The 27,164-nt window shown below is 41.0% G+C and overlaps 1 long non-coding RNA gene across 1 annotated transcript in view; it reads left to right on the top strand.

Annotated features, from left to right (window-relative positions):
- Nucleotides 1–27,164, top strand: part of LOC138676035 (uncharacterized) — a 2,127,350-nt gene that overhangs the window by 146,061 nt on the left and 1,954,125 nt on the right. The window lies entirely within an intron of this gene.

Genomic DNA, 27,164 nt, shown 5'->3' with positions numbered 1-27,164 from the left:
GTACTGTATATACCCTGGACATATCAGAATGACCGAAGCTCCAAGAAACATAATTCTCCATTTCTGTTTGCGGAACTCTGTTTTAATAAATTAATAATGATATGTTAACATTTCAAAAACTTTTAAAATGTATTTATATATTACATAACACATACAATTACAGTAACAGATGGCTATGCATGGTCGATGTAGATCTCTACTCCAAAACATATATGAAAAACATCTTAAGTTCTCTTAATATCTGTGTTCTCCCTGTGACCCTGTTACATTGCAGTGCCAGACCCACAATATGCCAGTCACCAAATTACTGGGTCTGTCCAGTTTCCATCATGGAAACTTTAATAATAATAATCTGCAGGTATATTTTATCAGATCTACTCCACTTTCAATGCAGATGTGAACTGAGCTTAAATACAAATAGAAACCAAATGCACATTTGTAGAATTTCTTTGCTCCCTCTGGTTCATTGGAAACTCCCTTCTCATTAACTTAATGACTTTGTAATAAGCTGCGGAAAGAAATCATTTTTTCCTGGTTTCTGAACTTTGTGGCCACCCATTCATTAGATGAAAGAGCTGAGATCTGCGGCAGCCAAGTGTATTTACATTCATCCCTCATAAGAAAATGTAGAAATAGTAACATCTAAATCACAGTCAACTAGAAAGATCTTTGTAATTTCTGATAACAGGAGGAAGCCCTGAATCATCTGAAGTTATCTTTGCTAAGTCATTTACATCCTTTTTTCTTAACACTAAAAAATCTTATGAGATATCATTAGGCTGTTACAACATATAATGGAAAAATCAATGCTGTAAGAAAATTTAATTTTACTGAAAGCCTTTAGGCAAAATGTGATTCAAAAAATACATTTTATCTTCCCCTGTGGTTCAGAGAAATACGAATGAATGGAAACTGGGTTAGCTGTCAATGCTCAACACATTTTAAGTCAAGGTAGACAGGCCTTGAACCGAACTATCGACTAATGTGTTCTCTCCTTAATTACTTAATAATATGAAAACAAGCACCTTAATCTGATTAGAAGAAAGGCCCGTAGTCTCTTATACCCTTTTTGAAGTAAGGTTGTGGTCAGAATCAATGCATGAAGTCTTCATCTTTCCCGGAAGACAATTTAGCAAAGGGAAAACTGATTCATCTGTTAAGGCATACAGGAACGACATCTGAACCCCCAGAGAGAACTAAAGAAAGGAGCTAAAATGGAACAAGGTGATTGTGATATAATCAAAAAGAAGATGATCAAAGTTACCGGTTTGTAAGGATATGACATATATAGTGTGTTTGGTGCATTTTGCAATCACTGTAAGTGGTCACTGTCATTTGCTGGTTGACAGATAAGGCAGGCACAGACTGACAAACCTGCTGTTAGAAATGTATTATTTCTGAACTGCTGCCTATATCTTTTATCCTATAAAGAGAATCAAAGTACGTAATAAAAAACATTGAAACTTCTTTTTGTTAATATGTATACTTCTCCTAAATTGCTAATTAGAGATTGCCCACTTTCTATTTAAAATGGATACTCAGCGGAGAGTGCTGGGGATTATGATACATTTCTTCATCTTTTATAACTGGAGAAAAAGCACATGTAAGTGATCCAGAGTTCTTTTGTCTACTGAGGGATTTTACGGGAGATAATAGTAATGTATTTGCCAGTAATTTAAGCCCATAAGAGCCGTTCTATTACAATATAAGGATCTGTGTATCTTCTAACAGTTTGTGTAGTCCATTATCTTTTGTAAATGTTTGAAATTTCCACAGAAATTTTAAAATCTAAAATACTATAATTCATCTCTAAAAAAATCTGCATTTGATATTCCATACCTATACCAGAGTTTTCGGAGATTAGATACATCAAAGCTGAATCATATGAACACTGTCCTATAATTTTACGGAATGCTAGATTTTATTTTGTCTATGGGGTGAAGAATCCATTCAAAGAACTTAAAAAATAATCTATGTAAATAAAGCTGAGTGTATATGTGTTTATGTATCAAGCCACGCCCATTCCATGTAGCCCCACCCATTCAGCAGACCGTATCACAGGATAGGATTAGATACAAGGCTCAGCAGACAGTGCCACACAGGATAGGATTAGATACAAGTCTCAGCAGACTATCCCTCAGGATAGGATTAGATACACAGCTCAGCAGACAGTATTACACAGGATAGGATTAGATACATGGCTCAGCGGGCAGTATCACACAGGATAGGATTAGATACACAGCTCAGCAGACAGTAACACACAGAATAGAATTAGATACACAGCTCAGCAGACAGTATCACACATGATAGGATTAGATAAACAGCTCAGCAGACAGTATAACACTGGATTGGATTAGATACATTGCTCAGCAGACTATATCACATAGGATAGGATTAGATACATGCTCAGCAAGCAGTATCACACAGGATAGGATTAGATACACAGCTCAGCAGGTTATCACACAGGATAGGATTAGATACACAACTCAGCAGCTTATCACACAGGATAGGATTAGATACACAGCTCAGCAGACAGTATTGCACAGGATAGGATTAGATACACAGCTCAGCAGACAGTATTACACAGGATAGGATTAGATGCACAGCTCAGCAGACAGTATCACACAGGATAGGATTAGATAGGATTAGATACACGGCTCAGCAGACAGTAACACACTGGATAGGATTAGATACACAGCTCATCAGACTGTATTACACAGGATAGGGATAGATACCTGTTGTGAATTCTGCTTTTGGGTTCCCTCCAGTGGTTGTAGGTGGGAATGCAGTTGTCCCTGAGTTGCAGTCCTGGCCAGGTGTATCTGCTGATTGCAGTTCTGACTGGGATATTTAGGTTTGCAGGATTCATTAGTCCTTGCCAGTTGTCCATGGTTCTGGGAGGTTTTGGATCTTTGTCTGTTCCTCCTGCCTTGCTGCCAATTCATCAAAGATAAGTGTCTGGTTTTTGTTTCTGTGGCACACATGCTGTGTGCTTAATAATTCTGTGCTATTCTTTTGTTTTCTCTTGTCCAGCTTAGACTGTGTCAGTGTTTTCTCAGTCTTGTTGGATTCTCTGGAGTTGCAGATATACGCTCCACATCTTTAGTTAGATGGTGGAATTTTTGTATTTTCTGCTGTGGATATTTTTGGAAGGGTTTTAATACTGACTGCTTAGTGTTCTGTCCTATCCTTTCCTATTTTAGCTAGAGTGGCCTCTTTTGCTAAATCCTGTTTCCTGCCTGCGTGTGTCTTTTCCTCTACTACTCACAGTCAATATTTGTGGGGGGCTGCCTATCCTTTGGGGTTCTGCTCTGAGGCAAGGTAGAATTCCTATTTCCATCTATAGGGGTATTTAGTCCTCCGGCTGTGTCGAGGTGTCTAGGATTTGTTAGGCACACCCCATGGCTACTTCTAGTTGCGGTGATAAGTTCAGGATTTGCGGTCAGTATAGTTTCCACCAACTCAGAGAAAGTTCCATGCGGCTCCAATGTCACCGGATCATAACAGATACCCAGCTCAGCAGACAGTATAACATAGAATAGGATTAGAGACATGGCTCAGCAGACAGTGTTACACGATAGGATTAGATACACGCTCAGCAGACAATATCAAACAGGATAGGATTAGATACACGGCTCAGTAGACAGTAACACACCGGATAGGATTAGATACACAGCTCATCAGACTGTATTACACAGGATAGGAATAGATACCCAGCTCAGCAGACAGTATCACATAGGATAGGATTAGCGACAGGGCTCAGCAAACAGTATTACACATGATAGGATTAGATACATGGCTCAGCAGACAATATCACACAGGATATCATTAGATACAGTGCTCAGCAGACAATATCACACTGGATAGGATTAGATACATGGCTCAGCAGACAGTACCACATAGGATAGGATTAGATACACAGCTCAGCAGACAGTATCACATGGGATAGGATTAGAGACGTGGCTCAGCAGGCAGGATCACACAAGATCGGATTAGATACACAGCTCAGCAGACAGTAACACACAGCATAGGATTAGATACATAGCTCAGCAGACAGTATCATCCAGGATAGGATTACATACACAGCTCAGGAAAGAGCATCACACAAGATAGGACCAGATACACAGCTTAGCAGACAGTAACACACATGATAGGATTAGATATACAGCTTAGCAGACAGTAATGCAGAATAGGATTAGATACACAGCTCATCAGACCATAAAACATAGGATAGGATTAGATACACAGCTCAGCAGACAGTATCACATAGGATAGGATTAGATGCACAGCTCAGCAGACAGTATCAGACAGGATAGGAATAGATACACAGTCCACATAAACTCTTTCTTAAACCTGGAGCCCCTATTCAGCTGTGGAGAAATTTAGATCCACCAGAGCTGTGTAATTGAACAAGACTCTTGATTATGAACCCATTTACACATGTAATTGAACCAACCATTTTGACAGAATGTGCCAAATGAGAGGACATTTTCATTTCAAGAATTCCACTCATTCCATCTGATTTGCCTTTTGCGTTTAAACACCTCCAGTTTCCAGTTCGACTGGCATTTGCAATGTCCATTAACAAGGCTCAGGGACAGTCCTTGAAAGTAGTAGGGATCGATTTGCAGTCTCCATGCTTTTTTCATGGTCAACTTTATGTGGCCTGTTCAAGAGTTGGAACTGCAAAAAATCTGTTCATATTTGCACCAGTAGGAAAACCAAAAATGTTGTTTATCAAAAGGCTCTTGAATGAGTTAAAAATAACATACTGATTTATCAATCCTTGGGTAATCATTTAGTTAATTTGTGTTGCAAATCTGTAGTGTTGAATATATGATGTGAAATGGTTTTTATGTGCAATATAATCATTATAATTTGTTATAACTATCCACAGTTAGCAACTATGCCTGGGCAACGCCGTGCTCTTCAGCTAGTATATCATAAATTATGGACACAGGCATGCTAATCAATGTCCAAAAATGGTTAGAAAGACAAATGAGTAGAAAGTGCCAGGCAAAACTGCTAAACAAGATGACAAGCGGCCACTTCCATTTTTGAGTTCCATAAATGAAACCCCTACCGATCACATGTCCATATGCCATAAATGTCATACATGAAAATATTGCCATATACCACATTATTTTTTTACATCCTATCAGATGTTTTCCCTGAGTACAAAAAATGAATTGAAGTGACCACAAAATTCTTATAAAACACACATTTTTATTAATTCTTACAAAAGGTATTTTTAAAATTTCAGGAATTAAGGTAATTGGAATAATTGGAGGTTAGGCTGGTTTCACATTTGCGTGGTTTTTTTGCGTTTTTGCGCAAAAAAAGCATGCTTTTTTCCCTATACTTAACATTAAAAACGCACGCGTTTTTTTGCATGTGTTTTGATGCGTTTTGACAACGCATGCGTTTTTGTCTGCATGCGTTGTGTTGCAGAAATGCAACATGTAGTAATTTTAGCGGCCTTTTTTTGCCGCAAAAAAACGCGTTTTTTTGCGGCAAAAAAAACTTATTGATGTCTATGTAAACGCATACGTTTTTATAGAAAAACACAAGAATACACACTGAAAAGCCACCCCCAACCCTAACCCTAACCTTAAGGGATCCTAACCCTAAGGGTTAGGGTTAGGATCCCTAGGGTTAGAGTTAGGATCCCTAGGGTTAGGGTCCCTAGGATTAGGGTTAGGGTTAGGGTCCGAGTTTGTGTTTTAGGTTTAGGGTTAGGGTTAGAGTTTGTGTTAGGGTTAGGGTTAGAGTTTGTGTTTAAGGGTTAAGGTTAGGGTTAGAGTTTGTGTTAGGGTTAGAGTTTGTCTTAGAGTTTGTGTTAGAGTTTGTGTTAGAGTTTCTGTTAGGGTTAGGGTTAGAGTTTGTGTTTTAGGGTTAGGGTTAGAGTTTGTGTTTTAGGGTTAGGGTTAGGATCCCTAGGGTTACTAGGGATCCTAACCCTAACCCTAGGTATTTCTGTTTATAGTGGGTTTTCTAGTTGATTTTGATGATTGGCAGCTGTCACACACTTCTCATCATGCGTTTCAAAAACGCAAACGCAAGAAAAAACGCATGTAAACACGTCAAAACGCTGCATTTGTGTTAAAACATGCAAAAACGCATGCGCCTAAAAACGCAGCATTTAAACGCGTTTAAACACGTTTTTTCACCAAATGCGTTTGCGTTTAAAATGCTGCGTTTTTAAACGCAAATGTGAAACCAGCCTTACTTTATGAAATGTCCGCTATATTAATTATATATAAAGAAAGACATGGATTGCACATCCAAAAATCATACGTTGATCGAATGCCACTAGGCAAAAATGGCCAAAACTGAACATGAAATTCTTAGTGGTACATTCTAACCAGACTGTATGAAGCCCACTGCCACGTCACAGTGAACCTCTTAGAGGGCCTCTTACTTTTTATAGCCTTAAAGATGCCATGCCATGTGCTAATCATAGCTGCAGCAACAGTGCACTAGTGGGTCGGGAACTTGTTGCCTTTAAGCACCTATACTGCAAGGCTGTGTCCCCTTAATCCCAGGCCACAGCACCCCACAGGCACAAAACCACAGCACCAATGGCCACCACACAGTACCAACACCAGTTGAAGGGAACAAAAAACTCACCTTCCACAAGCTCTCGGACAGTGCACTGAGAGCAAAATATAGGTGTCAAGCCTGTGGAAGTCCCCTGCTGTCTTTTTTCTACATGTTTTGTATGTGTATATACACCCTGCTGTATTTCCTTTTTTATATATGAATACATTCATGTATTTCATATCTCTCTCACCATACAATCGATCCAGCTCATCGTTCAATTCATCCCATATCAATCTATCTATCTAATTGCAAAAAGAGTTAAGAGCAGCACAAAAAGGCAAAGAACAAAATTAGGGTGCAAAGCCCCCCAGGCATGTACCAAACCTTGTCATAGGAGTCCAAAAATCAGAGGTAGCACACCATTATAGGTTAAGTTTTTAAAGGTGCTAAATTTAATAGCTCATTGTGGCAACGTTTCGGCCCATGGAGAAAGGCTCTTCATGGGCCGAATCATTGCTGCAATGGGCTATTAAATTTAGCACCTTTAAAAACTTCAACCTATAATGGTGTGCTGCCTCTGATTTTTGGACTCCTATCTATCAATCTATCTTATCTATCACATATCTATCTATCTATCTATCTATCTATCTATCTATTATCTATCATCTATCTATTTATATAAAAAAGTAAAAAGAAAGGCAGCACTCCATAGACTTTTAAAGTGAAAAATAGTGGATTTTATTCAGACCCACATGGAAAGTTAACTTTTCGGCTCACACTGAGCCTGAGGCTTGAAAAGGGCTCAGTGTGAGCCGAAACATCGCCATGCCATGTGGGTCTGAATAAAATCCACTTTTTTCACTTTAAAAGTCAATGGAGTGCTGCCTTCCTTTTTACTTTTTTTTAACTGGATTGGGGCAAGTATTAGATACTTTGGTGAGGAGGCCTGAGCACCTGCTTATTGGTATTGTACTGTTCCACTTTTTTGCAATATCTATCTATCTGTCTATCCCTTTTATCTATCTCTCCTTCCGTCTGTTTTTCTATCTGTATGTGTACTAGAGATGACTAAATTGATTAAATGCAAACAAAATTAAAGTTGAATTTTATGAACTTTGCTGGACACAGCAAATATGAACATTATGCAATTTGATGTGGTTGAATCGCGCAAAAAAAATGCTAGCTGCCTTTTTACACACAGTACACTATATACTTTACATTACTGTTTATTTACTTACTGCAGTGTGCCTACAAATAATGTTTTTATTCTACATTATATTTGTTGTGGGTGGCCACAGTGCACATATGCTCCTGTATATTACACTTATGCCAACAGATAGGCTGGACCTTGTTTTTGGCTTTTACATTGCAAAAGACTGCACAAGTCACAGAAAGTTGACATGACCTCAGCAAGACCATGCAGGCTTCCCCATAATGCCTTGCACGTTGTATCACTTAACATGATATACAGCAGCTGGTCTAGCAATTCCACGACAGTCCATAAAAATGGCGCTGTTTTTGCCTTGTCCATAAAAAATTTAAGGCGTCCATGATATTTTTGTCTCTTAAGAAATCTATATAAATTGTTTTGACTGTAATTATCATTTTTCAGTTTATAGTGAATGCAGTTGATGTCTTTTTAAGAGGAAGTGGTGATACCCTAGAGGAATCTTTGTGGGGTGCAACTGTAGTGAGGGGATTCTCAGGGACAGCTTTTTGAGCTGATGCAGGTGAAATAACTCTTGAGATGGAGCCTTAGGAAATAAAAACTTTGCGGGCCAAACCTCAGGAGGATTTGGCACCAAAAGGAAGATAAGAGAAAGCACAGACCTGGAATGGCATGGAGGCCAGCGTGATCTGCCTCACTGGGAAGCCTTTGCCATGGGAATGCTGGATATCACGTTTGAGGAGACCCGGAAGCCGGACTTCATTAGTCAGGAGTCGAACCCCAGTCCTCTTCACTCTGGGCCTAGCAGAATCTCACTGATGGTCAAGCCCAAGGATTTGAGAGGAGGTGACATCACAGGAGGCACGACTGCGACGACAGTGAAATGTCAAGAAAGAAACAGGACCATTACTTCCAGCCTGGTCATACAATACCGAGGTTGGCGGGGGATAGTGAGACAGGATGGGATGGGGCCGTTTGGGGTGTGGAAGGCTCAATATGCACTAATAAACTACGTCAGGGAGAGACTTGCAGCCTAGCGGGAAAACCTGGCGACCCCCACTAGGTCCTGAATTCTGGAGACAGTGAGAGTACCTGCGTGGTAACTCCCTTGAACAAGTGTATGACTTTGATGCGGAGAACTGCTACATTGCATAGGAAAGAACGTCTGTTGCTAAGTGACTTATGTTTGATTCATCCTGTTACTGACTGTTCAGTATTGCTGCAAATTTTTGTTGTATTTAAAAAAAGTTAATTTGTTCACGGACTGTTCTCGCCTTACGTTTTTTGTGTATTGCATTCGGTCACCTGCTTTACATTTTCACATCAGAATTATAGTCTGCACACATGTATGAGTTGTAACCATAATGATTTGTTATGCTTTTTAAGGTGTCTGTAAAAAATATTTGTCCATGATTGTTTTGATAAGCCACCCAAAAAAAATAAAAAGTAAAGTTGGCAACTCTTATCAAGAGGGTCCGCCATAGACAGTATAAAAGCAGAAAATGCAGCAGCCATTCTTAAGTCATTTTAGAATAGCGAGTAGTGTTGAGCGATACCGTCCGATACTTGAAAGTATCAGTATCGGATAGTATCGGCCGATACCCGAAAAATATCGGATATCGCCGATACCGATATCCGATACCAATACAAGTCAATGGGACATCAAGTATCGGAAGGTATTCTCATGGTTCCCAGGGTCTGAAGGAGGGGAAACTCTCCTTTAGGCCCTGGGATCCATAGGGATGTGTAAAATAAAGAATTAAAATAAAAAATATTGATATGCTCACCTCTCCGGCGGCCCCTGGACTTCACGCTGGTAACCGGCCAGCTTCTTTGTTTAAAATGAGCGCCTTCAGGACCTGCGAATGACGTCACGGCTTCTGATTCGTTGCGTGCCGCCCATTTGACCGGCACGCGACCAATCAGAAGCCGCGACGTCATTCGCAGGTCCTTAATTCCTAGAATTAGGAGTTTTGTGAATGAGAATGACGTCGCGGCTTCTGATTGGTCGCGTGCCGGTCACATGGGCGGCACGCGACCAATCAGAAGCCGCGACGTCATTCGCAGGTCCTGAAGGCGCTCATTTTAAACAAAGAAGCCGGCCGGTTACCAGCGTGATGTCCAGGGGCCGCCGGAGAGGTGAGCATATCAATATTTTTTATTTTAATTCTTTATTTTACACATCCCTATTGATCCGATACCGATACCCGATACCACAAAAGTATCGGATCTCGGTATCGGAATTCCGATACCGCAAGTATCGTCCGATACCCGATACGTGCGGTATCGGAATGCTCAACACTAATAGCGAGATGTCAGAGCTCACAGCTCAGCAATGTAGACAGGAAGAAAAGGCTCTAAAAAATTGGACAAATATTCCAGATAGTTATGTGTTCTTTAACTGAAGGACATAGGCAGATGAGAGTATTAGTCTGTGAATAATACAGAGATTCAATAGGGGGAAAGGCAACAGAGGTGCTAGCAGCAGCAGTGCCAAACTCAGAGTGATTGATCAGTGATGTGGTGTAGCTGGCATCTGTCGTACCGCATTTGAATTACAATTATACATTTTTTTATATTCCTGATGCAGTGAAATGCAGTATCAAGACAGTATAATAGTTTTAACAGAAAAAAATCTGAAATGTCAGAGGGTGTACTTTCAACAGAGTCCTCTGTAACAAGAGTTTTTTAATTTCTCCTGCAACCTTTTTTGTTAATATATATATATATATATATATATATATATATATACAGTACAGACCAAAAGTTTGGACACACCTTCTCATTTAAAGATTTTTCTGTGTTTTCATGACTATGAAAATTGTAAATTCACACGGAAGGCATCAAAACTATGAATTAACACATGTGGAATTATATACTTAACAAAAAAGTGGGAAACAACTGAAATTATGTCTTATATTCCAGGTTCTTCAAAGTAGCCAGCTTTTGCTTTTATGACTGCTTTGCACACACTTGGCATTCTCTTGATGAGCTTCAAGAGGTAGTCACCGGGAATGGTCTTCCAACAATCTTGAAGGCGTTCCCAGAGATGCTTAGCACTTATTGGCCCTTTTGCCTTCACTCTGCGGTCCAGCTCACCCCAAATAATCTCGATTGGGTTCAGATCTGGTGACTGCACCCCATCACTCTCCTTCTTGGTCAAATAGCACTTACACACCCTGGAGGTGTATTTGGGGTCATTGTCCTGTTAAAAAATAAATGATGGTCCAACTAAACGCAAACCGGATGGAATAGCATGCCACTGCAAGATGCTGTGGTAGTCATGATGGTTGAATATGCCTTCAATTTTGAATAAATCCCCAACAGTGTCACCAGCAAAGCACCCCCACACTATCACACCTCCTCCTCCATGCTTCACGGTGGGAACCAGGCATGTAGAGTCCATCCGTTCATCTTTTCTGCATCGCACAAAGACACGATGGTTGGAACTAAAGATCTTAAATTTGGACTCATCAGACCAAAGCACAAATTTCCACTGGTCTAATGTCCATTCCTTGTGTTCTTTAGCCCAAACAAGTCTCTTCTGCTTGTTGCCTGTCCTTAGCAGTGGTTTCCTAGCAGCTATTTTACCATGAAGGCTTGCTGCACAAAGTCTCCTCTTAACAGTTGTTGTAGAGATGTGTCTGCTGCTAGAACTCTGTGTGGCATTGACCTGGTCTCTAATCTGAGCTGCTGCTAACCTGCGATTTCTGAGGCTGGTGACTCGGATAAACTTATCCTCAGAAGCAGAGGTGACTCTTGGTCTTCCTTTCCTAGGGCGGTCCTCATGTGAGCCAGTTTCTTTGTAGCACTTGATGGTTTTTGCCACTACACTTGGTGACACTTTCAAAGTTTTCCCAATTTTTCGGACTGACTGTCCTTCATTTCTTAAAGTAAAAACAAGTGGCCACTAGTTTTTCTTTACTTGCTTTTTTCTTGCCATAATACAAATTCTCACAGTCTATTCAGTAGGACTATCAGCTGTGTATCTACCAGACTTCTGCACAACACAACTGATGGTCCCAACCCAATTTATAAGGCAAGAACTCCCACTTATTAAACCTGACAGGGCACACCTGTGAAGTGAAAACCATTTCCGGTGACTACCTCTTGAAGCTCATCAAGAAAATGCCAAGAGTGTGCAAAGAAGTCATCCAAGCAAAAGGTGGCTACTTTGAAGAACCTAGAATATAAGACATAATTTCAGTTGTTTCACACTTTTTTGTTAAGTATATAATTCCACATGTGCTAATTCATAGTTTTGATGTCTTCAGTATGAATTTACAATTTTCATAGTCATGAAAATACAGAAAAATTTTTAAATGAGAAAGTGTGTCCAAACCTTTGGTCTGTACTGTGTATATATCTATCTATCTATCTATATATATATATAGATATACCGTATATAGATATAGATATATATATATATATAGTACATATATAGAAGAGGGGGCATCTGAGAAAATAAAGAACCTCTTCTACAACTACCACAAAAACTTCAAGCTGTCATTGATGTTAGAGGGTCAATACACGGTATTACAAAATAGGGTATGTAAACTTTTGATCAGGGTCATTTGGCTGTTTTGGGTTGTTATGATGTAAAAAGAGAAAACACAGTAGTTTGACAATTAATGGCTTCACCCAACCACTAACCAAGAGTGGAGAGAAAGTTTTGATGTTGTCATTCATATTTTCTGAAAAAAGGACAAGAAAGCAAAAATTCTGCCAGGGTAGGTAAACTTTTGAGCACAACTCTATATACAGTGGGGAAAATAAGTATTTGATACACTGCCGATTTTGTAAGTTTTACGACATGCAAAGAAAGAATGTAGGGGTTTGTAAGTTTTAACATAGGTACACTCACTCCTCAATGCAGATCTCCTCCCAGATATTTCAGATTTCAGGACTGTCACTGGACAACATTGAATTTCATCTCCATCCAAAGATTTGGCTATTGAGGTCTGGAGTCAGGCTAGGCCACTCCAGGACCTTGAAATACATCTTTTGGAGCCTCTCCTTAATTGCCCTTGCTGTGTGTTTCTGGTAGTTGTCATGCTGGAAAACCCAGCCATGACCCATCTTTAAGGATCTTATTAATGGAAGGAGATTGTTGGCCAAAATCTCAAGATACATGACTCTATCCATCCTCCCTTCAATATGGTTCAGTCACCCTGTCCTCTTTGCAGAAAAGCACACACAAAGTAATATGTTTCCCCACCATGATTTACGTTTGGTATGGTATTCTTGGTGTTGTAATCATCCTTCTTCTTCCTCCAAACACGGTGAGTGGACTTGATACCAAAGAGTTCTATTTTGGTCTCATCCAACCTCATGACCTTCTCCCATGCCTCCTGTAAATCATCCAGATGGCCATTGGCAAACTTAAAATGGGCCTGGACATGTGCTGGCGTGAGCATGTGGACATTACGTGTCCTGCAGGATTTTTTTTGTTTGTTAATGGAATACTGTGTTACTAATGGTAATGTTTGAGAATATCTTCCCACCTCTCTTCAGGTCATTAACTGTGTACTTCTGGGATGATTCCTAACCATTCTCAGAATCATCCTTATCCCATGAGGCAAAATCTAACATGGAGCCAAAGACATAGGAAGATTGACAGTTATCTTGTGTTTCTTCTTTTTTCTAAAAATTGTGTTAACAGTAGTGTTGAGCATTCCGATACCGCAAGTATCGGGTATCGGCCGATACTTGCGGTATCGGAATTCCGATACCGAGATCCGATATTTTTGTGATATCGGGTATCGGTATCGGAAGTGTAAAATAAAGAATTAAAATAAAAAATATTGTTATATTCACCTCTCCGGCGGCCCCTGGACATCAGCGGGAGGATCCGGCGTCCGGCACGGCTTCTTTCTTCAAAATGCGCGCCTTCAGGACCTGTGGAATGACGTCCCGGCTTCTGATTGGTCGCGTGCCGCCCATGTGACCGCCACGCGACCAATCAGAAGCCGCGACGTCATTCCTCAGCTAAAGTCCTAGAATGAGCGCCTTCTAGGACCTGAGGAATGACGTCGCGGCTTCTGATTGGTCGCGTGGCGGTCACATGGGCGGCACGCGACCAATCAGAAGCCGGGACGTCATTCCACAGGTCCTGAAGGCGCGCATTTTGAAGAAAGAAGCCGTGCCGGACGCCGGATCCTCCCGCTGATGTCCAGGGGCCGCCGGAGAGGTGAATATAACAATATTTTTTATTTTAATTCTTTATTTTACACTTTAATATGGATCCCAGGGCCTGAAGGAGAGTTTCCTCTCCTTCAGACCCTGGGATCCATGAGGATACATTCCGATACTTGATGTCCCATTGACTTGTTTTGGTATCGGATATCGGTATCGGCGATATCCGATATTTTTCGGGTATCGGCCGATACTATCCGATACCGATACTTTCAAGTATCGGACGGTATCGCTCAACACTAGTTAACAGTTGTTGCCTTCTCACCAAGCTGCTTGCCTATTATCTTATAGCCTATCTCAGCCTTTTGCAAGTCTACAATTGTGTCCCTGGTGTCCTAAGACAGGTCATTCGCCTTGGCCATGGTGGAGAGGTTGGAGTGAGATTGATTGAGTGTGATGACAGGTGTCTTTCATACAGGTAACAGGTTCAAACAGGTGCAGTTAATACAGGTAATGAGTGCAGAGTAGGAGGGCTTCTTAAAGAAAAACTATCAGGTCGGTGAGACCCAGAAATCTTGCTGGTTGCTAGGTGATCAGATACTTATTTCATGCAATAAAATGCAATTAAATTAATTTAAAATCATACAATGTGGTTTTGTGGTTTTTATTTTTAGATTCTGTCTCTCCATTCTTTATATTTGGGAAGACTTGCAAAACCAGCAGTGTATCAAATACTTATTTCCCCCACTATATCTTTATACAAAAGAGAATTCCTTAAAGAAGTATTCATTTTTCCTATTTTAACTTTAACCTGCAAATTTTAGTGTAGATTAGTGTCAGTGTGTTAATAAACTTACCATTTTCTGTCTTCTCTGGTATTCAGTACCATTCTGATCCTCTTCTGAGTCACCTGACAGCAATTCAGACACTCTGAGTCACATGATCTGTGAGTGCATTAAATGAAATGAATAGGGGTTGGGTGTGAGTACCCAACTGCAGCCGCTATCAGTAGACAGAACAGCTTCGTAACTGAGCACTTCCAGAAAGTTTAACAGCTGATCGCCGGGGTCGCCGGGTGTTGCACCCACACCGATCAGACATTGGTGACCTATCCTAAATATAGGTCATTAATGCTAATTTAATGGACAAACTCTTTACCAAACTGATGTTACACTACACTAAGATTACCAGAGGTTTATGTGAAAAAAGTAAATGTGAGCGCTTCTTTATTTCTCAGACATTTAGCTATGACTGAATATCTCACAAAGTACAGTGAGGTACAGTGTTCAATAAAATGTATAGTAAAATATAAAGTGGCATCGTCATATGAAGCGTTAAAATGGGAGAGCTGCTAGAAGCCGAAGAAGCACCACCACCTGCCATGTGGACAGTCACACAACCAAGTACTGGCTAAAGTTTGATTTCATTGCCATTGTGCAAGCTTGCAAGTGGGGAAGAGGCAGAGTGCTTTATGGAATATATGACAAATCACTAATCTCAATTACAGCAGGATTCTGTTGCTTCTTATGGCAACAGCATCACTTTGAGTAATTCTTCTGCACAACAAAGTCAGCCTGTTCATAAATGACTAATGGGAATTATTTTTGGATATTTAAAAAAAAAAAATTAAATGTCTGTCAGTGCATGTGCATGTTATTAAAGGGGCTGTTGATTGTTACTTGATAATCATCCGGTTCTTTAGTGAAGACACTTTGAAATGACTTAAGGTGCCGTCACACTCAGCGACGCTGCAGCGATATAGACAACGAGCCGATCGCTGGAGCGTCGCTGTTTAGGTCGCTGTAGAGACATCAAACACAGCAACTCCAGAATGATGCAGGAGCGATCCAGTGACGTAACGGCGACTCACTTATCGTTCTCGCTGGTTGTTAGCTCCATGTAAAACGTTGCTGGCATTGTTGCTTTTGATGTCAAACATGACGATACACGCCGACCTGACGACCAAATAAAGTTCTGGACTTCTAGCTCCGACCAGCGATGGCACAGCGGGATCCAGATCGCTGCTGCGTGTCAAACACAACGAGATCACTATCCAGGACGCTGCAACGTCACGGATTGTTGTCATTCTCGTTGCAAAGTTGCTGAGTGTGACGGTACCTTAAGGTTGTGTTTACCTTTAAGAGATTGAAAAATATTGCACACAGTCCTAGGAGACCTCAGAGTGCTAGCCCCATCTTTTCAGGGTAATTGGAGTTCCTGCTGTTTGAATCTTTTTGGGGGAAAATTTGCCAAATCTATTGAATTTGACTGTGAAACCATTCAATCACCTCTAATGTCTTCATATGAGATCAGAGGCACATAGAGGTTTAGTAGAATGTATGATCAAAATTGGTAAATAGGACACTCCTGTTTAAGGTGCTCAAGTAGGATCCTATCCCATGTAAATATTGTCAAGGACTTGTTAATCAGGTAAATGTTGTAAGAAGACAATTTTATTGTGTGCAGGGAATCCAAAAATAAATAAGACTTTTCAGTCCTATAATGACCTTCATCAGTCAAGCAGACTTCAATGTGCATCGGGTTACAGGCAGTAATGCACGCTCAGGATCAGCAGCACATGTTGCAGTAGTGTGTGGCCTAAATTTTCTGCTGATCCTAAGTGCTCATGATTGCCTCTAACCCCATGTACACTGCAATCTGTCTGACTGATGGAGGTCATTGTATGGCCCGAAGCGTCTTTTTTATTTTTGGATTACCTACACACAATAAAATTAACTTCTAACAACATTTACCTAACTGCCAAGTTTTCTGAAAGATTTACATGGGTAGAACTAATGTACCTCTATCACAGCTTTGCCTTTTATCCATTCTAAGCAAAGCCTTAAAATTACCAAGTGCATGAGCTCATAAGTAAACCTGCATTGATATAGCGACAGCATCAGCATTTTACTAATACATTTCAAATTAATATTATGTGTGTTTGTCAACGTATGCGTCATGGTTTAGCGCTTTCTTTTATTTTTCATGATTTTCCATGGAAACCTGTTGGAAAGAAGCATAAAAAATGTAATCCAAGGCTTGTCTCTTTTTTCATTATTACATTTTTGTCTTTGTATTCGTATACTCTTATTACAATTGGTGGAAAATGAATGTCACCTCAAAGTCTTGTAAATGTTTTACATTATGTAGACAAGCTACACATAGACTAACTTTTTAAAGATAGACTCACAGATAAAAAGTCTATAGCAGTGGTTCCAAAACGTTGGTTTCCAATGTAGAAGCATATTATAAGGATTGGCCTGATCTCATTCTATTTCAAAACGTATGCAAACATTGCACCATTTGGCAAGTAGAAACAAACAATGTATCAGGGTGTGAGTTATCAGGATGTTGTTTTCAATGAGTGGAAAGCACCCCCTCTCTTCCATCTCCTTCATAGATTGTAAACTAGCAAGCAGGGCCCTCACTCTTCTTGTTATTTGTTGAATTATGTGTTACTCTGTAATGTATTTCTTGTCTGTAAAGTCCCCTCTGAAATGTAAAGTGCTCTGGAATGGGTTGGCGCTATAGAAATAAAAACAATTATTATTATTACTTAGTTTACAGTATATTACAGCTGTTCTATATCCATTTGTGCTACAGCCAGTCTTACAAGTGTGCCGCACCCTGCTGAGATCATAAGATCACAGACATTACGTGATCACAGCTCCTCCTTGGTGTCTACCCAACTATTCACATTAGTGATGCAGGTTTACTGTTTCTTTTGGTACAGAAGGGGTTAAGAGCTCTTGGTTTTGGTTTGCTGAAATTCCATTTGGTTTTGGTCTCACCTGCAGTTTATTGGTACACTCCCCCTTCACTATTTAAACTCACTTCTGGCTTCCATGTCAGCAATAGGTTTATCTATCCTGAGCCTTATTTACCTGGAGTAGCTGTGGTGTCCCTGGAGAAGCCGTAGAGTTCTTGTAGAAGTTGTTTGTGTTCCTTGTGATTCCTGTGGATTTCCATTTGTGTGCTTCACCTGTATGTCTCTTTCCAGGTTCTGTGTTATTGTAGTAGTAAGATGAGTGTCTTGCTGCCCCGCTCACTAGCTAGAGCTAGGACCCAAGGTCAGCCAGGGCTTAGGCACGTGACGGTGCATGGGGGAAGGGCAATAGGGAGCACAGGTGTCAGCATAAAGTGAGTGTTGAGGGGTTACCATGTTCTCCCTCTCAATACCATCAGTGTTTCCCTTTACCATCTCCCTGACCTGGTGCTGCAGCCAGCTAATAATCAATGTAAGTGTAAAGGAAGTAAAGTGAGGCAGAAGACTATGAGTTGCTTGCATTCTTTGATTGTTCCAAGTTGCAAAAAAGACAATATTTTTAAGTGTAGTTTGGGATAATAGGCGAGAAGACCTGTTCCCACACAATTCTGTCCTTATCTAGGATATGCATTAGCATTTAAAGTTGTTCAAGTGAAGTAGCTAGTGATTAGGTAGTTGGATGTAACGCTCATGTGGCAACCTCGTTGGATGTTGATCTAGTAGATTGTTGAGATACACATAGCTGAGTAGAGACAATGGCACTATTAAAGAAGATGAGGATTATTATTATTTATTGTTACAGCACCATTTATTCCATGGCGCTTTACATGTGAGGAGGGGTATACATAATAAAAACAAGTACAATAATCTTAAACAATACAAATCATAACTGGTACAGGAGGAATGAGGACCCTGCCCGCGAAGGCTCACAATCTACAAGGGATGGGTGAGAATACAGTAGGTGAGGGTAGAGCTGGTCATGCAGCGGTTTGGTCGATCGGTGGTTACTGCAGGTTGTAGGCTTGTCGGAAGAGGTGGGTCTTCAGGTTCTTTTTGAAGGTTTCGATGGTAGGTGAGAGTCTGATGTGTTGTGGTAGAGGGTTCCAGAGTAGGGGAGATACGCGAGAGAAATCTTGTATACGATTGTGAGAAGAGGAGATAAGAGGGGAGTAGAGATGGAGATCTTGTGAGGATCGGAGGTTGCGGGTAGGTAAGTACCGGGAGACGAGGTCACAGATGTATGGAGGACACAGGTTGTGGATGGCTTTGTACGTCATGGTAAGGGTTTTGTAGTGGAGTCTCTGGGCAATGGGGAGCCAGTGAAGGGATTGACAGAGGGGAGAGGCATGGGAATAGCGGGGGGATAGGTGGATTAGTCGGGCAGCAGAGTTTAGAATAGATTGGAGGGGTGCGAGAGTGTTAGAGGGGAGGCCACAGAGCAGGAGGTTGCAGTAGTCAAGGCGAGAGATGATGAGGGCATGGACTAGGGTTTTTGCAGATTCATGGTTGAGGAATGAACGGATTCGTGAAATATTTTTGAGTTGAAAGCGGCAGGAGGTGGAAAGGGCTTGGATATGTGGTTTGAATGAGAGATCAGCGTCAAGGATTACCCCGAGGCAGCGAGCTTGTGGGACTGGGGAGAGTGGGCAGCCATTTACTGTAATGGATAGGTTCGTTGGGGGGGTCGCGTGAGATGGGGGAAAGATGATGAATTCTGTTTTGTCCATGTTAAGTTTTAGAAATCTAGCGGAGAAGAAGGATGAAATAGCAGACAGACATTGAGGGATTCTGGTTAGAAGGGAGGTGATATCTGGTCCAGAGATGTAGATCTGTGTGTCATCAGCATAGAGGTGATACTGAAAACCGTGAGATTCTATGAGCTGTCCCAGGCCAAAGGTGTAAATGGAGAAGAGCAAGGGCCCAAGAACTGAACCTTGTGGGACTCCGACAGATAAGGGGCGAGGTGAGGAGGTGGTGTGTGAGTGGGAGACGCTGAATGTCCTGTCTGTTAGGTATGATGAGATCCAGGATAGGGCCAAGTCTGTGATGCCAAGGGATGAGAGGGTCTGTAATAATAGGGAATGGTCCACTGTGTCAAAGGCAGCCGACAGGTCGAGGAGGAGGAGGATAGAGTAGTGTCGCTTGCTCTTGGCGGTTAAGAGGTCATTGGTGACTTTAGTTAGGGCAGTTTCAGTGGAGTGGTGTGACCGGAAGCCAGATTGTAGGCGGTCAAAGAAGGAGCAAGAAGAGATGGGAGGACAGTTCAAGGTAAATGTGTTGTTCCAGTAGTTTTGAGGCATAGGGGAGAAGTGATATAGGGCTATAGCTAGATACAGAGGATGGGTCAAGAGAGGGCTTTTTGAGGATAGGTGTGATGGAGGCATGTTTAAAGCTTGAGGGGAAAACACCAGTTGTTAGTGATAGGTTGAAGAGATGGGTTAGGGTTGGGATAAAGACTGTGGTGAGGTTTGGGATGAGGTGGGATGGGAGTGGGTCAAGTGCACAGGTGGTGAGATGCGATCTTGAGAGTAGAGTGGAGAGTCGATCTTCTGTAATGGTGGAGAAGTTGGTTTAGGAGGTGGAGGGCTGGGAAATCGGGAGGAAGGGCTCTGGGGGTTGTTGACCAAAACTGTCTCTAATGCTATCAATCTTCTGCTTGAAAAATGAGGCAAAGTCTTCAGCGGAGATAAGTGGGGAGGGAGGAGGTGCTGGGGGACGGAGGAGAGAATCGAAGGTGTTGAATAACTGTTTAGGGTTGTGAGAGAGAGAAGATATGAGAGATGAGAAGTAGGTTTGTTTAGCTGTGGTGAGTGTGGTCTTGAAAGTAGTGAGGGACTGTTTGAATGCGATAAAGTGCTCGTTGGAGTGGGATCTTTTCCATCTGCGCTCAGCAGCCCTGGAAGCTTGCCTCAGTTCTTTGGTCAGGCTTGTGTGCCAGGGCTGTCTGTTGATTTTGCGAGCTTTGGTATGTGTATTCACTTCCCTGGGCTTATTCATAGGAGCTGTCCAGTATTGGACAACCACTTTAAAGTTCTCCCCTGACATCATCCACGAACATGTTATTTTATAATTAAAAATTCTTCCACTGATATAACCTCTGGGACATGATTTCATAATGATCATTGTTATATCAACTGTTCAAAAAATAATGCCATGATGTTAACATGGAATTTTTCATCATGACATTTTAGAAAATGGAATATACCATATCTATTTTTTTCTTTGTTAAATCCAGTATAAGTTTACATGTATTACATGAAGCACTTAACCTTTGTGACACACTAAAAACCCCTTGATGAATTTTCTATGCGTTTGCTTTGATAGCTGGCATACTGTTGAATTAACTGAAACCTCCTATTATGTTTTTAGGTTTGTATTATGTTGTGAATTGTCTGCTTTCAAAGTCCTTTTGTGAAAATCAACCCTGTTGTTTTAAATATATATGAAGTAAAAGGAGAGCATAGTGCTATGAAAGGCATGTGAAACACATTACGGAAAATTTATACTTTAGTAACCTTGTAGGGATCTCCTTTTGTATTAAGCGCATCAATATTAATGTATTATTTTCATTTACTACTGACCTTCTGAGTTTCACTATTGCAAATGAGGAGCAAGAATAGATTAAATGTATAAGCTCATAAACAAAAAAAAACAACATATTTTCTTCCAATAGATGTGTTAAATTGCTCTGTAATAGTTTGCAGGGTTGTTTCACTTTCTATTAATAAGACAGGTTAGAAGCTAAGGTCAACTAATAAAACGATAACACACTGACTTGTTAGTGGAGAAAGCTATTTGAGCTTCTACACATTAAAAATTTAAATATAAGAAATCAAAGCGTCATTTACATGTAAAATACAGACACTTCTTCATTCCAGACGTTTTACACGCTATGATGTGATTTTCTTAACAGCAGGAACATTTTCTTATAGAGAAAAACAAAAGTCAAAATAACTTCTTATCTACTCAAGGTAAGTAAAAGGCAACTACCGTGGTTGTACACAGCTATAGATTAGCAGTATTGCCCATATGTTTAATAATCAAATACTTAAATTGATCTTGCAGCTTCTAAAAATGCTAGTTACCTGTGGATATAGTGGTAATCTCCAGGTAAATAGTGTTTAAATCATGTTTCCCTGTAGCTGCTGGCTTGGTGCAGCAGTAGATACAGGGAGAAAATGAAGTAAAATTCTTCCTGTAGCCGCTTACTTTGAGTCAAGGAAGTAGTGCAGAGGGCAGTAACAGTCAACACTCACTACACACACGCTGCACACACATTTTGCAGAGCAAACTGTCAATAAATGTGCTGGGGAGTGCTTACAGTGCAATAACTGTATAATGAGTGATGACTATAACAGCTCCCTGAGGAGGAATAAACTTCAGCATCACAAAAGAAAATAAGACTGTAGGTCTTGCTGCAGTGATAGTTTATTTTGATTCGGCAGGGAATCAAAAACAGATATGGTCCAACGTTTCAACAAGGAGCAGCCTTTGTCAAAGAACTTACCTTTCTTTGGTCTCTGTAACATTGCAGTTTGCAGATGCCAAATGGAGTGTCTCCATCTGCCTCATGGTGGGTGGTTCTGTCGGGAGTTTCATCCAAAACACATTTTTGTGAGATTTACATGGAAACCCCAAGGTATGTGCTCAGCGTAGAACACAATAATGTGATACCAGATTTATTCTGGTAGGGATTGAAAAATAAAATGTACCTAAAAATGTTACCACAAAAAATACTAATTTATCTCACAAGAAAAAACATCCCCCACTCAGGTCCATCATCTGGCCCTGGAATCATAGGGGATTCCCATGTTACTGGTAGAACAAAGACTCTGGGAAAGCGACATGGCTCCCACCCCCTCAAATAAAATCCAGTGAATTATGTGCTCCCAAATCCAAATGCCTACTCCTAAGCCCCACTGTGCCTAAACTACAGTAAAGGTACCTTCACACATAACGATATTGTTAACGATATCGTTGCTATTTGTGACGTAGCAACGATATCGTTAATGAAATCGTTCTGTGTGACAGCGACCAACGATCAGGCCCCTGCTGGGAGATCGTTGGTCGCTGAATAAAGTCCAGAACTTTATTTGGTCGCTGGACTCCCCGCAGACATCGCTGAATCGGCGTGTGTGACACCGATCCAGCGATGTCTTCACTGGTAACCAGGGTAAACATCGGGTAACTAAGCGCAGGGCCGCGCTTAGTAACCCGATGTTTACCCTGGTTACCATGCTAAAAGTAAAAAAAACAAACAGTACATACTTACCTACAGCTGTCTGTCCTCCTGCGCTGTGCTCTGCACTCCTCCTGTACTGGCTGTGAGCCGGAAAGCAGAGCGGTGACGTCACCGCTCTGCTTTCCGGCTCCCAGACAGTACAGGAGGAGTGCAGAGAAGCAGAGTGCAGCGCTGGAGGACAGACGGCTGTAGGTAAGTATGTACTGTTTGTTTTTTTTTACTTTTAGCATGGTAACCAGGGTAAACATCGGGTTACTAAGCGCGGCCCTGCGCTTAGTTACCCGATGTTTACCCTGGTTACCGGCATCGTTGGTCGCTGGAGAGCGGTCTGTGTGACCGCTCTCCAGCGACCAAACAGCGACGCTGCAGCGATCCGGATCGTTGTCGGTATCGCTGCAGCGTCGCTAAATGTGAAGGGGCCTTAAGCAGCCACATGTTTGGCATGATTGTAATGGAGATAAGGCACTTAATTTACAGGTGAGTATCACCAGAAGCACAAGTTGGGCTCAATGTATGGGGCACTACGATATATGGGGCCTCTACGCTGTATAGGGACACAATATATAGGCACTAAACTGGCAGATTTGCAATTCTCCAGAAAAAAAGCCTGCCTTGGATGTTAGAAAATAGTCACTGGAGCCAAAGATGAATTCATTGAGAGTAGCAGTTTGTAGGGTAACTTTGGGGTTTTTTCTGCTGTTCTGACACCTTAGCACCTTTGCAAGTGTCACCTGTAAGCTATTCTAGCAAAATCTGTGCACCTAAAGCCAAAAAGTGCTCCTTCCATCTCAGCTCTGACATATGGCCTAAGGCTACGTTCACACGTTCAGTATTTGGTCAGTATTTCACATAATATTTGTAAACCAAAACCAGGAGTGGAATCATAAAAGTAAAAGTATAATAGAAACATGTCACCACTTCTGTATTTATCACCCACTCCTGGTTTTGACTTACAAATACTGATGTAAAATTCTGACCAAATACTGAACATGTGAGCATGGCCTAACAGTAATTTTTGACAACATACCGGGCAGCACCACATTCGGGTGTAATTGCACAATAAATTGTGGCATTTAGTTTCTTATGGTGACCCTTGTGTACCTGACAATTTTGCAGCAAATGCAAAAATTACATTTTTACCACTAAAATATATTTCCACGTCTCAGTGTTATAAAATTTTGTGAGGTACCTATGGGTCAAAATACTCAATACACCCCCTAAATGATGGTCTAGTTTCCAAAATGGGTTACTTGTGGGGAGTTTCTGCTGTTTTCACATGCCAGAGGCTCTTAAAATGTGACATGGCATTCATAATCTATTCCAGGCAAATAGCTCTCATTTCTTGCCTTGCCATGTGCCCAAGCAGACGTTTTGACCATATATGTGGTATAGTTGCAATTGCACAACAAATTGTGGGGTCTGTTTTTTCCTTTTATCCATTGTGAAAATTGCAAACTTGAGGTGAAAACAACATTTTTAGAAAAAAAATAAATTTTTCAATATGACGAACTAATGTTATCTGTTTCATACCTGTGGGTTAAAAATGCTCACTATACTCCTGGATAAAATACTGGAGGGCTGTAGTTTCCAAAATTTGTGTTTTTTTGTGTACTGTTTCGGTACATCAGGGGCTCTCTAAATGCGACATGACGGCCGCAGACCATTCCATCAAAGTCTGCGTTATAAAACATCACTCCTTCCTTTCCAAACCCTGCCATGCACCCAAACAGTAGTTTTCCTCCACATATTGGGCATTGATATGCTCAGAAGGAATTGCACAACACATGTTGGGCTACATTTTTCCCTGTTAACCTTGTGAAAATAACAAAATGGGGCTAAATAACATTTCTGTAGGTAAAATGTGATTTTTTTTTTATTTTCACAGCTCTATGTTAAAAACCTGTAAAACATTTTGGGTTCAAAGTGCTAAAAACACATTTAGATACATTCCTTACGGGGACTAGTTGCCAAAAATGGGGTCACTTTTGGGGTGTCTCCCCTGTTTAGGCACATCAGGGGCTTTCCAAACGTGACATGGCATCTGCTCTCGATACCAGCCATTATTGCTTTCAAAAACTCAAACTGTAGTCCTATCTGCTGTGCACCCAAATAATAGTATTCCCCCACATATTGGTTATTGGTGTACTCAGTAGAAATTATACAACAAATTTTGGGATTCATTTTCTTCTGTTACCCTTGTGAAATATACAAATTGGGGCTAAAAGTACATTTTTTGTGGGTCAAATGTGATTTTTTATTTTCACAGTTCTGTGCTATAAACTTCTGTGAAGCATCTTTGGGTTCAAGGTGCTCACCAAACATTCAGATACATTCCTTAAGGGGTCTAATTTCAAAAATTGTGTCACTTGTGAGGGTTTCCACTGTTTTTGCTCATCAGGGGCTCTCCACGTTGATGATCAACTTTTAACCCTTCCTAATAAAAGAACTTCCTAATAAAAAATGTTTAAAAAATGATGCAGTTGTTAAGTAGACATGTGGAAAATGTTATTTATTAACTATTTTGTGTGACATTACCTTCTGACTTAGGGGGATAAGAATTAAAAGTTTGAAAATTGCAAAAAAAGTTTAAGGCTACTTTCACACTAGCGTCGGATTCGGCCCGTCGCATTGCGTCGGGCCGAGATTCCAACGCTAGCGTTTGTTGTGCCGCACAATGGGTGCAGCGGATGCATTTCTCCGACGCATCCGCTGCCCCATTGTAAGGTGCGGGGAGGTGGAGGCGGAGTTCCGGCTGCGCATGCGCGGTCGGAAAAAGCGGTCCGTCGGCTGCAAAAAACATTACATTTAACGTTTTTTGCTCCCGGCAGTCCGCCACAACACGGCGCAACCGTCACAAGACGTGTGTCAATACATCGCAATGCGTCGGTAATGTAACTCTATGGGGCAAAAACGCATCCTGCAAACAACTTTGCAGGATGCGTTTTTTCCCCTAAACGACGCATTGCGACGTATTAAAAAAAAACGCCAGTGTGAAAGTAGCCTAAATTGTCACAAAATTTCCAATATTTTTTCAAATAAATGCAAATCATATCAATAAATGTTACAAGTATTATGAAGTACAATATGTCACGAGAAAACAATCTCAGAATCAGTGGGATCCATTGAAGCATTCCAGATTTAAAGGGACACTGTCACCTGAATTTGGAGGGAACAATCTTCAGCCATGGAGGCGCGGGTTTAGGGGTTTTTGATTCACCCTTTCCTTACCCGCTGGCTGCATGCTGGCTGCAATATTGGATTGAAGTTCATTCTCTGTCCTCCGTAGTACATGCCTGCACAAGGTAATCTTGCCTTGCGCAGGCGTGTACTATGGAGGACAGAGAATGAACTTCAATCCAATATTGCAGCCAGCATGCAGCCAGCGGGTAAGGAAAGGGTGAATCAAAAACCCCAAAACCCCGCCTTTATGGCTGAAGATTGTTCCCTCCAAATTCAGGTGACAGTGTCCCTTTAATACCATATAAAATGACACTTTCCAGATTTAAAAAATTTGGCCTGGTCACTAAGGGGTTAAAGGGAAGCTATCTTCAGTATCTATATCCCAGACAAATCCCAAGTGTATAAAGGTGGTTTAATGCTCATTAAATTCATGCCTTGCTAGTAGAAATCAATTATGCTGTTTTAGAGAAATCCAAAGTAGAAATTGTATGCTAATGAAATGCAAATACAGTGGGGTGGGACAATGCACATGCAGTTCTCCCTCACTATTGCCTGCCCATTCTCTGCCTCTTATCTTTGACTGACAGATCTCAGGCAGGGGAAACAGGTCACTGAAACTGGTGTGATTTGTCAGTTTGTCACAATAGGCAGGTGACGCCCGAGTTTAGGGAGAGAGGAAAGAGTACTACAATGATTGATTTCTCTAAAACAGCAAAACAAATTTCTACGCGCAAGGAAAAAATTGAAGCTGCATTGAAAAAATCTTTACTTACATGCTATTAGTTTGGGGTATAAAATCCTGATGACAGGGTCCCTTTAATCCCTACTACACATTAGCAGGAAATACAACATCAACAAAGACATAATAATTTTCTGTATGAATGACCTGCAACGCACCATTTACCACATTTCTGTTATGTCATTAAGGTTATTTACTACAATGCTCTGACGCCGGCTGATGCTAGAGAGACTAAATTTCATAACTTGTTTTTTGTGCATTGATTAAAACACAAATTTCCAAGTGTGAATGGACCCTGAGGGCTTCAGAAATTGTCAGCCAGTTAGTAGGATTAGTATGAGTGAAGTGAATTACTCCTGTGTGCCAAATAAATTGTTACAATTTAGCTGCT

This window comes from Ranitomeya imitator, chromosome 1 (assembly GCF_032444005.1).
Source record: "Ranitomeya imitator isolate aRanImi1 chromosome 1, aRanImi1.pri, whole genome shotgun sequence".
NCBI lineage: Eukaryota > Metazoa > Chordata > Amphibia > Anura > Dendrobatidae > Ranitomeya > Ranitomeya imitator.
The sequence above is the reverse complement of the archived record's forward strand: the minus strand, read 5'-3'. Positions and strand labels throughout refer to the sequence as shown.